Source organism: Trichechus manatus, unplaced genomic scaffold, assembly GCF_000243295.1.
Source record: "Trichechus manatus latirostris isolate Lorelei unplaced genomic scaffold, TriManLat1.0 scaffold00063, whole genome shotgun sequence".
Taxonomy (NCBI): Eukaryota; Metazoa; Chordata; class Mammalia; order Sirenia; family Trichechidae; genus Trichechus; species Trichechus manatus.
Genome location: NW_004443999.1, coordinates 1,234,712 through 1,244,623, shown reverse-complemented (window position 1 = coordinate 1,244,623; position 9,912 = coordinate 1,234,712). Strand labels below are relative to the sequence as shown.

Genomic DNA, 9,912 nt, shown 5'->3' with positions numbered 1-9,912 from the left:
ACTGGAGAAACCCCAAGAATATGGCCCCTGGGTACCCTTTTAACTCAGTACTAAAATTGCTCCTGAGGTTCACCCTTCAGCTAAAGATTAGACAGGCCCACGAAACAAAAGGAGACTAAATGGACACCAGGGGCAAGGACTAGAAAGCAGGAGGGGACAGGAAAGCTGGCAATGGGGAACCTAAGGTCGAGAAGGGGAGAGTGTTGACACGTCGTGGGTTAGCAACCAATGTCACAAAACAATATGTGTATTAATTGTTTAATGAGAAACTAATTTGCTCTGTAAACCTTCACCTAAAGCACAATAAAAAAAAATTTTCCTAGTGTACGTAAATGTAAAAAAAAAAAAAAAAGAAGAAGAAAGGACTGAAGATCTGCTTCCGAAAGGTCACAGCCATTGAAAATTCTATGGAGCACAGTTCTACTCTGCAACATATGGGGTTGCCATAAGTCATAATTGTTCTGGTTTGGTTTTTGGTTTGTTCTTTTTATAAGAGTTGGTTTACTTAAAAATAGAGAATAGAATCTCTAAATATCCTTAGCCTTAAATCTCTAAATAAGCTGCAGTGTGTTTGACTACCCAAGAGTGACGGAATGAGTAGGCGGGCATAGGTCTCCCCCACCTCTCTCCCCCAGGGCCCCTTCCTCCCACCCCAGATCATCTCCCACACAACAAGCAAGACTACCAAGAGTCCATTAGCGTTCGAGGTTAGTAACATTGCATGAGAAAGGTGACACATGAGAAGAACGTAACCAATGGCATTGATCTGTACATGTAGACATTATTCAACAGGTATATGTTGAGTATAGTTTCACCAAAAAAAACAAAAAAGAAGTTCCACTGGTTTCCTTTGTTCAATGAGAAGGTTGCTGCAGAGAATACTGTACATAATCAAGTTGGAGAGATTAAGGTACAAAGAAATAAATTATATGCATAAAAAAAAGATTAGTAACATTGCATAGCTTTCTCTTCCATTTTTGAAGTAAAACATTAATCTAAATAGATGGACTATTATTCTTTGCTTGACCCCATGGATCACCTTGCACTCCCTCTGGGATGTGCTACCCCAGTTTGGAAATACAGTTCCTGACTAAACACAGCATTCTTCTACCTCTCCTAAAATTCCCGTAAAACCAGTAAACCAGTTGCTGTTCAATCAGCTCTGACTCATGGCGACCCCATGTGTGTCAGAGTAGACCTGTGCTCCAGAGGGTTTTCAGTGGCTGATTTTTCGGAAGTAGATCACCAGGCCTTTCTTCTGAGATGCCTCTGGGTGGATTCGAACTTCCAACCTTCCTGTTAGCAGCAGAGGGCATTAACTGTTTGCACCACCCAGGGACTCAAAAGCCCGGGGGAAGCCGTTAAGAGTGGGTCTCAGAAGGCCACATGCCTCCCTTCCCTCTGTGACGTTTTCCCTGGGTTTCTGTTATGACCCAAGAGGTTTGCCCACAGGAGTGTGGAGTGTCACCTGATGTCAGTCTAGCAGGATCAGCTACTGGGCAGCACGGGGCAGGAGTCACCCAGCCGCACGCTGCAAGCCAGGCACCACCTCACAGCAGGCAATGTGCTGGGCCCCAGGCAGAGCCGGGCCAGTATAGGGGCTTCCCCGTGGGCAGGCCCAGCTGTCCTTGAAAAGCAGGGGAGATATGAGGGAGGGGCTGCCGCTTCACCAGCTTCCTTGTGGCACTTCTGAAATCTCATTTCCTGCCACAATTCCGAAGCAGGTGTTTCTGTTTTTAAATACGGCTTCAGTTGCTATTCTGGTCCTGTGATTCTCTAGTCTTTTCCAAGGACAAAACTGCTATTTTTTCCTCTTGTGGAGGCACAGTTAGCAGCTGACCCCCTCTGCCAGGATTGGTTGTGGTTGTGTGGCGGAGGCCCCTCCCTGGCTGGCCCCAGCCCAGAGACACGGGGCCATCCCCAGGCTGAGTGGGGAGCCCCAGTGGATCAGGGCACCATCCCTTGAGCAGTTAAGCAGCCCTTAGCGTTTTGGTTCTAATTTTGCACGAAGTGTGTGCCTGGTCCTCCCTGGGAAAGCAAAAACAAAAACAAGCCAGGCTGAAGCACCTTCTTGGGGAATCTCAACCCCAGAAGAGCATTGAGAGTAGCTGGGGGCAAACACAGGCCCAGAGGGAAGAGATGACAGAGCCTCCCATCCAGAAAACCAGAAGCTTCAAGTCCAGGAATTTGCAAACTGGGGTCTAAGAACACCCTGGGACCCGTCAGACACATTCAGGTCCACAACCCTCTAAGAGACTCTTCATTGAGATTCTTGAATTAATGAAACTCTTAAAAATTAATGTCAACATATTCACGTCATATGAAACATCATCTCACAAATGTTTCTAGAGATTTCAGAGCCAAATAGTACTAATTTGATAGTCAGAAAAAAACAACAACAAAAAAAAAAACCTGTTGCTGTCAAGTGTATTCCGACTCATAGCAACCCTATAGTCATAGACTATTTAAAAAGAATGGAGCAGAGGATTTAATTCATAAGCGACATCATGGCATTCTGTAAAAACAAAATGTCTGCTATTGTTCCAGTCAAGGAAAGACATGGAAGAATCACGGCGTCACCCTACACAGTGTGGACCATTGCGCTGTATCATAGAGCATTGCGCTGTATCGTCAGCCAGATATTCAGTGTTTGATTTCAGAAAAACAACATGGCGGATCCCCTTACAGTAAGTGTGCTGACTTGAGTCTCACCGGTTGTGTGGGGACTTTTTGTGTTTCGTTTGTACATTGGATTTAGTTTTACAGTTATGTAAGAGCTATTAAGCATAAAGAGTTCAAGTAATTTTTTGTTTGTGCTTATATAAATAATATTATAAAGTAAAATAATTTAAGTCAACCCAGAGACTTTTGTTTTCCTTTTTTAAAGATGTTTGAGCATGTCTTAGATTTAAAAACTACCACTCTAGGGTCTGAAACAGTTATCTGCAATTATCTGCAATGAAAGTTTATGCTGAAGGAATTAACAGTCTTGTAGGGTTTAGGATTAGCAAACAGAGACAACACTAGAGAGGTATGTTGTCACATGTATGTTTACTAGGAGCTGAGTTTAAGCAGACATGGAAGAGGTCAGACAGAGGCGATGCCAACAGCTTGGGGGAAGAAGGTTGCAAGCCAAACTGCCGAGGTGGTGGTTAGGGCTGTTTATTACCAGCATCATTATTTATGCCTGAAATTTTAGTTTCTAGCACTGTGTGGTTAGTCAATAAAAAATGAATTTTATAAATGTGCTATTGCCTGATGAACAAATAGAACTACTAGACAATGAAGTTTGGACAACCAAAATGACAATTACATGCACGTGTGTGTATGTGTGCGTATATACGTGTGTGTGTGTAAAACTAAGACTACATGAGGGATATAAAAGAGAGAGTATAATGTGTAATAGCTACATGCTCCACAGAAGAAGGAGGAAGCGGAAGATGAGGAGATAGAATGGAATGAGAATACACACGTGAAACAGTAACTCTTGAATTGTTTTCAGTAACTGAATTTTGGCAGTAGTTTACCATTTCTGCTAAAAGAAACCAGCGCTTCAGGCAGGGAGAAATCCCGGGGACAAGAATTGTACAAGATGAGCCTTGTCACACCCTGAGGAGGAGCTGCAGAAGCCCTGGAGGCAGTAGTCGCAGGTGAGGTCATTGCCCCAGGGAGTGGAGGGCGGCTGCTTATCTGCTGAGGGTGGGGCGTGCTTTGTGGGAGTGAAGCCTTAAGTGCTTTCACAACCAGTGATGCTCCCAAGTTGGGAGCATCACAGCCTGGAGAGCAAGAGTCACAGCTTTGTTTGGGTTGTCCCTCACACTTCTCAGGAGCCACAGTGTCCATAGGAGCAAAACAAGAAACCTGACACTGCAAGAGATTTAAGTCACATTTGTTCATTCAAATCAGCGAATAAGCCTATACCGCAGCGAGGCCCTGTCCCTGCCAATCGTGGTGTGAAGTATGGACAAAGACAGCAAGTCCAGTCAGAGCCTCAGCCCCTCAGTGACCTCCAGCAGCTGATCTAGGGTCTCAGGTGCCAGGTGCCCTCAGGACAGACTCCCCAGAGATCTGTGAGACAGGTTACCTGTTGAGATCTTCACACTTAGAAGCGTTGTGATTGGTAAAGGAAGAAGAAATAAGGGTGACAAACAGACCCAGGCACACAAACTGAACAACTTAAGCCCTGGGGAGTCAGTTTCCAAAAGCCAGATACCTCAGGACCAGGTAGTGGGAGCATTTCCAGGAAGGACAGAGGTTCTCACCATCACCTTTCTGTCAACTGAGAGAGTGTTTTGATGCCACCCCCCAAACAATGGCACCATGTGAGGAAGGTCCGGGCCGGGGCCATGTCATTGGCAGTGCGGGTTATATGGAGCCTCTGCCTGTAATGACAGCTTCATTCATAGGAAGACTAAGCAGTAGCTCCAGGAATGGCCCATCTCTCACCTTGTCTCAGCCCCTGGCCCATGCTCCTTACTTCTTCTTTGGCCTATAGGCCATGGAGCCAGCACCGAGCACTTGCTGCACCCACCTTGGTGAAGGTGGAACAAAGAGTCTATTTTTGTACTGACTTATAGAGGCAGGGTAGGCCCTAGGCACTGATCCAAAATCTGCTCACAACAGCAGAGGCCACCTCAGGTGCCCCTTTGGATTATGTTTACTCAGACAGTTAAGCAACGTGTACAGCTCCCAGGCCTGACTGGCCCCCCTCCCATCCTCACCCATGCGTAGCATCACGAGCTGGGTCCATGAGTCATCTCTCCCAGATGCCACAGATGCTGAAGACCAGTGGGAATTAGACTATTAGCAGCAATATATGCTTCCATGCCTGCTCAACTGGTCTTCATCAAGTAGAGTACAGCTTAAGGGCTAATAGTGCTGGACTTACACCGCCATCAATGACATAATAGGTGATAAGAATAACTGTTCCATCAAGGACAACTAGAAAAGCTGGATGAAATATGAAAATGATTGAAGGAATCAGAGAGCTCGCATGAGAGTAAGAATTAGTGGGCCAAAATCGCATGGTGAATAGAAACCCAGGCCCTGGGTGCATGTGCTGAGTGCACAGAGAGCAGCTGAGAGACTGAGCATCACCTGCGAAAGTTTCGTAGGCAGGGGTACATAACAACAGTAGCATATAAGTCAGAAGTCAAGTAAATGGGATTAAAGTTTTCCTAAGGTATTCATACTGTCTGGGAAGAGGTAAAAGCACTAATTTCTTTTAGAGTTTGATAACTCAAAGAAGTATGTTGTAATCTCTAAGGCTGACCAGTAAAAATCATATTTTTTAAAAAGTATAACTACCAAGCTAGGAGAGGGGAAAATGGAGTAATTTAAAAAGAAAGAAAGAAGAGAAAAGAGAACATAGACCAAGTGGAACAAATAGCAAATAATAACAGTTAAGCCCAAGTGAATCAGTAATTATATTAAATGTAAATGGACTAAATGCTACGATGTCTGACTTGATAAAAACAAAACCCAATTATAAGCTACACACTTAAAAGATACAGAAAGGTTTAAAGTATGGAAAAGATATAATAATCACACAACCTCAGGAAAGTTGGAGTAGCTATGTTAAGATCAGAAAAATAGATTCAAGGCAAGGAACATTACTAGGGATAAGGAGGTATTTCATAATAACAAAAGGTTTTGATTCACCAGAAAAATCTAGCAAATCTAAATTTGTATACCTATAATAACATAGTTTCAAAAGTGTATAAAGCAAAAATTAACCAAACTAAAAGAAAGAAATAGAAAAGCCCATAATTATAATTAAGAGAAAGTAACACATTTTACCCAGAAACTGGGTAAAAATGAACAAAAAATCTGAAAGGAATGAAAAGAATGCACCATTTAACTGGAGAAATTGACCCAAAATGGCCAACACCAAGGCATAACTAGTAAGATATTGGACTTTATAGAAAGAGGGGGAAAAAAAAATCCTTTGGGCATCCAGTCAAAAAAACCAAGTATCTTATAAGGGAAAGAAAATTCAGCTATCAAAAGACTTTTTGATGGCAACACTTTATGCCAAAAAAAATAGTGAATAAGATATTTAAGATACTCAAGAAAAGAAAATGAGAGTCAAGGACTTTTTTATCCAGTGAAACTGACTTTTAAATATAAACATTGCAGACAAACATGCAAAAATTCAGAAAATATTGGTTTTATAGTCCTTTCTGAGGAAACTAACAGACAATGAAGTTTAGACAACCAAAATGACAATCCTGTGCACGTGTGCGTGTAAAACTAAGCCTGCATGAGGGATTCAAAAGAGACAAGTATAATATGTAGTAACTGTATGCTCCGTAGAAGAAGGTGGAAAAAGAAAATTAAGAGATACAGTGGAGTGAGAATACACACCTGAAATAATGACTGCTTAACTGTTTTCGTTAACCGAATTTTTGCAGTAGTGTACCATTTTCCACTAAAGGAAACCAGCACTTCAGGCAGAAGTGTACAGAGCAAGAATTGTACAAGATGAGCCTGGAGTATCTTGTCATGCCAGATGGAAAAGAATCGATCAAAGACACAGGAGCCAAGTAGAAGAACTCCAACTGTCCAAGCATGGGACATGCTGAGAAACCAACTCTTTATTTTGAAAACTGGTAAGTAAAGGGAAATAATTAAGCATTTATCCTGCTTTTTTCCATTGAACTGTACCACTGGAAACTAAATAGCACAGGAGATCAAGTTTCTCTTTATAGAAGTACTCCAGCAAACGAAGGGAGAAAGAACGGTAGTTTTGCGATATCACTATTTTGCAACCCTGAATGAATTAATGCACCTAGACACTGAACACCACTAACTGCTAAATCACAGAGAAATCCGCACATGATGTGCTTCGTGATAAACAAAAAAGACAACCATTTATGAAGTAGTCTTGCCAAAAACGAAGCAAAAAACCTGATTCTGATTAGACTTCTAGATCAATTACCAATTTACAAGAAATGCAGGAGATAGAGGAATATTTTAAACGACACCATGGGAGTATAATCAGCAAAAGTAAGAAACTCCACAGGACAAATGACCTGGTTTTTTCCAACAAATAAATTATGAACAAAAGAGGAAGACTGTAAATTAAAGGAGACTTAAAAACTATATTAAAACAGTTTAAACTATATTGTTCACGTATTTATACTAGTGAATAGGTGTGACTGTAAGATTGCGAGGTGATAAAATTATAAAGAAAAGTGAGAAAGTAATTATCATAAAAGTCAGGATAATGGATACTCTTGAGGGGAGGGAGGGTGATTAGCTGAGGGTATTTGGGATTCACAGGTGGCTAGAAAGGTTCTACCGTCTTAGATATATTCCTAGTAGAAATACGTACACACCAAGGGATTTGTAGAAGAATATCCATAGCAGCACTGTTTGTAATGTCAAAAATAAATGAATGAATGAATGAATACTGTAAACAACCCAACTGCCCAACAATGATAAAGTAGTTAAATAAATGGTAATATATTCATACAGTGGAATACTATACAGCATTGAAAATAAACAAACGTCATTCATTTTCAACCAAGAACAAGTCACAGAAAAGTACCTAGATTCCATTTATTTAAAGTTTAAAATCATGCAAAACAAAACATACTTTGGAGCTGCAAACATACATGGTAAAACTAAAAGGAAAGCAGGAGAATGATAAACACAGAATTCAGGAAGGTGCTTAGGTTACCTCTGAAGGCTGAGGGGAGGGGATAGGATGGGGACGGTTAACAGGGTACTTCAAAGGAAATTTGTGGATGCCGTAGAGCTGATTCCGACTCCTAGTGACCCCCTGTGACAGAGCAGAACTGCCCCATAGTTTTCATGGCTGTAATCTTTACGGAAGCAGGTCACCAGGTCTTTTTCCCATGGAGCCGCTGGGTGGGTTTGAACCACCAACGCTTTTGTTAGCAGTTGAGCGCTTAACCATTGCACTACTGGGGCTCCTTTCAAAGGAAATAGTACTGTTCTATTTCTTTGCCAGGGTGGTAGGTATGTCTATTATATCATAACTCTTAGTACCTTACTTACATTTTACTAATACTCTACTGCATCTACTCAATATTTTTATTTTTTAAAATTTTTTGAATAAGCTGCAAGCATGCAAAAAAGTCACCATTGCCTATAATTACATTTTTTACTCCACCCCAATATTAATCACTTTTAACAATTTGGCATATATTTCTTCAGATTTTGTTCTCTGTGCATGACTAACATATACTATATATGGATATTGTTTTAAAATGTGCATTTTTTCACACAAGCAAACAAATGAGCATCACCCAGAATTGGGGAGCTAACAACCAGCAAGGCCCTATTAGGCACCTCTGGAAAGCACTTCTGGGAACAGAAACCCTCCCCAGAACCTGTGCTGGGGGTGCAGGATTTGGGGGGCAGGAGGCGGAGACTTAAAGTCCCCACTGAGGGACAACATGCACTTATTGTTTTTGTCTGCTTGTAGCTTTTATTTCTTTCCTTGTTTTTATAAAATATTGAGTTGATTAAAAGAGCTTAAAGTCCAGTTGGGGTAAATGAGATACATATTGTGAGTCAAAATCGAAGAATTCCTGGCAAATGACTGTACTTGCTGACAGATGAATATTAAAAACATCCTGGGCCGTTGGAGTTAGGAGGGAGGGGTTGCTGTGTCTCAGGGATGCAGTGGAAAGACTTTGGGTTTATGGACAGAGCAGGAGAAAAATGTAGAACAGAATTCAAATTCACATAAAAAGCCCAGACTTAGTGGTCTGACAGAGACTGGAGGAACCCCCGAAGCTATGGCCCCTGGACGCTCTGTTAACCCAGAACTGAAACCATTTCCAACGCCAGCTTTTCAGACAAATAGATAGGAGTATAAAACAAAAAAAATAATACACGTGAGGAATGTGCTTCTTAGCTCATTCAGATACACGAGACCAAATAGGCAGCTCCTATCCAAAAGCAGGATGAGAAGGCAGGAAGGGAGAGGAATGGGACGAATAGACACAGGGAACCCGGGGTGGAAAGGGGGAGTGTGCTGTCACATTGTGGGGATTGCAACCAATGTCACAAAACAATGTACGTATAAAGTTTTGGATGAGAAATTAACTTGAGCTGTAAATTTTCACCTAAAGCACAATAAAAGAAGAAAAAAAAATGTGAGTTTAACTCTTAGGTCTGTGTGACCTTAGAGAAGTCGGTTCTACCTCTCCGGGTTTCTGTTTTCTCATTGGTGAAGGGTGCTGATGGTAATCCTCCCCTGTTTACCTCAAAGGCTGGCAGTGAAGTACTTCATCAACAGCACAGCTGTAGAGGCTCTCGGTTAGAACAGCCCAGTCAGCATCCTGCCCTTTCCATGCAGGCTGGGGGACAGAGGCTCAGGAGCTGTAGAGAAGGAGAAGAGAAAAAAGGCAGGAGCAAGAGAACCCACAGCAGAACTCTAGAAAATCCTAACAGGGGCATGTGCTGTTTTCGACCTCTCAGAAGGGGCTTCTAACTGCCTTGGGCTCCTGTAGGCCAAGGGGGGCCGGGTTGATCCTGTGGCATGTGACTCACGCCCCCTCCCCGACTTCATCTGTCTCCACACTCAAGCATTCCTCAGCCTTTAAGAGGTGGCCATGAAGTTTATGTCCCTGTGATGGATCTAACTATTCCAGGGAAAATTCCAGTCTAATTAATCCTAAATCATCGTCCATCCTGGCAGTGTCTACATTTATTGAAATCTTGACTCAGAAGCCTGCTCATCCAGGCCTAAGCCATAATGCTGCCCTCATTTTTCAAGGTGAGTGGCTATGAAATATCTTGTTTACTCATCAGCAAGAAGGCCTGGGAGGAGGGGAGGAAGGACTGTGTACATGACAAAAAAGGACAGAGGAACTGGGCTTGGAAGAAACTCAAGAAACAGCCACATCCTTAAGAGACACCCAGGGTGCTTTCACT

The 9,912-nt window shown here is 42.3% G+C and overlaps 1 long non-coding RNA gene across 1 annotated transcript; it reads left to right on the top strand.

Annotated features, from left to right (window-relative positions):
* The first annotated feature begins 2,444 nt into the window (after window positions 1-2,444).
* LOC111821083 (uncharacterized) lies at window positions 2,445-7,288 on the top strand. The gene is made up of 3 exons (XR_002824564.1): window positions 2,445-2,687; window positions 3,503-3,650; window positions 6,414-7,288. It is a non-coding gene; the product is annotated as an uncharacterized LOC111821083 (long non-coding RNA).
* The last annotated feature ends 2,624 nt before the right edge of the window (window positions 7,289-9,912 follow it).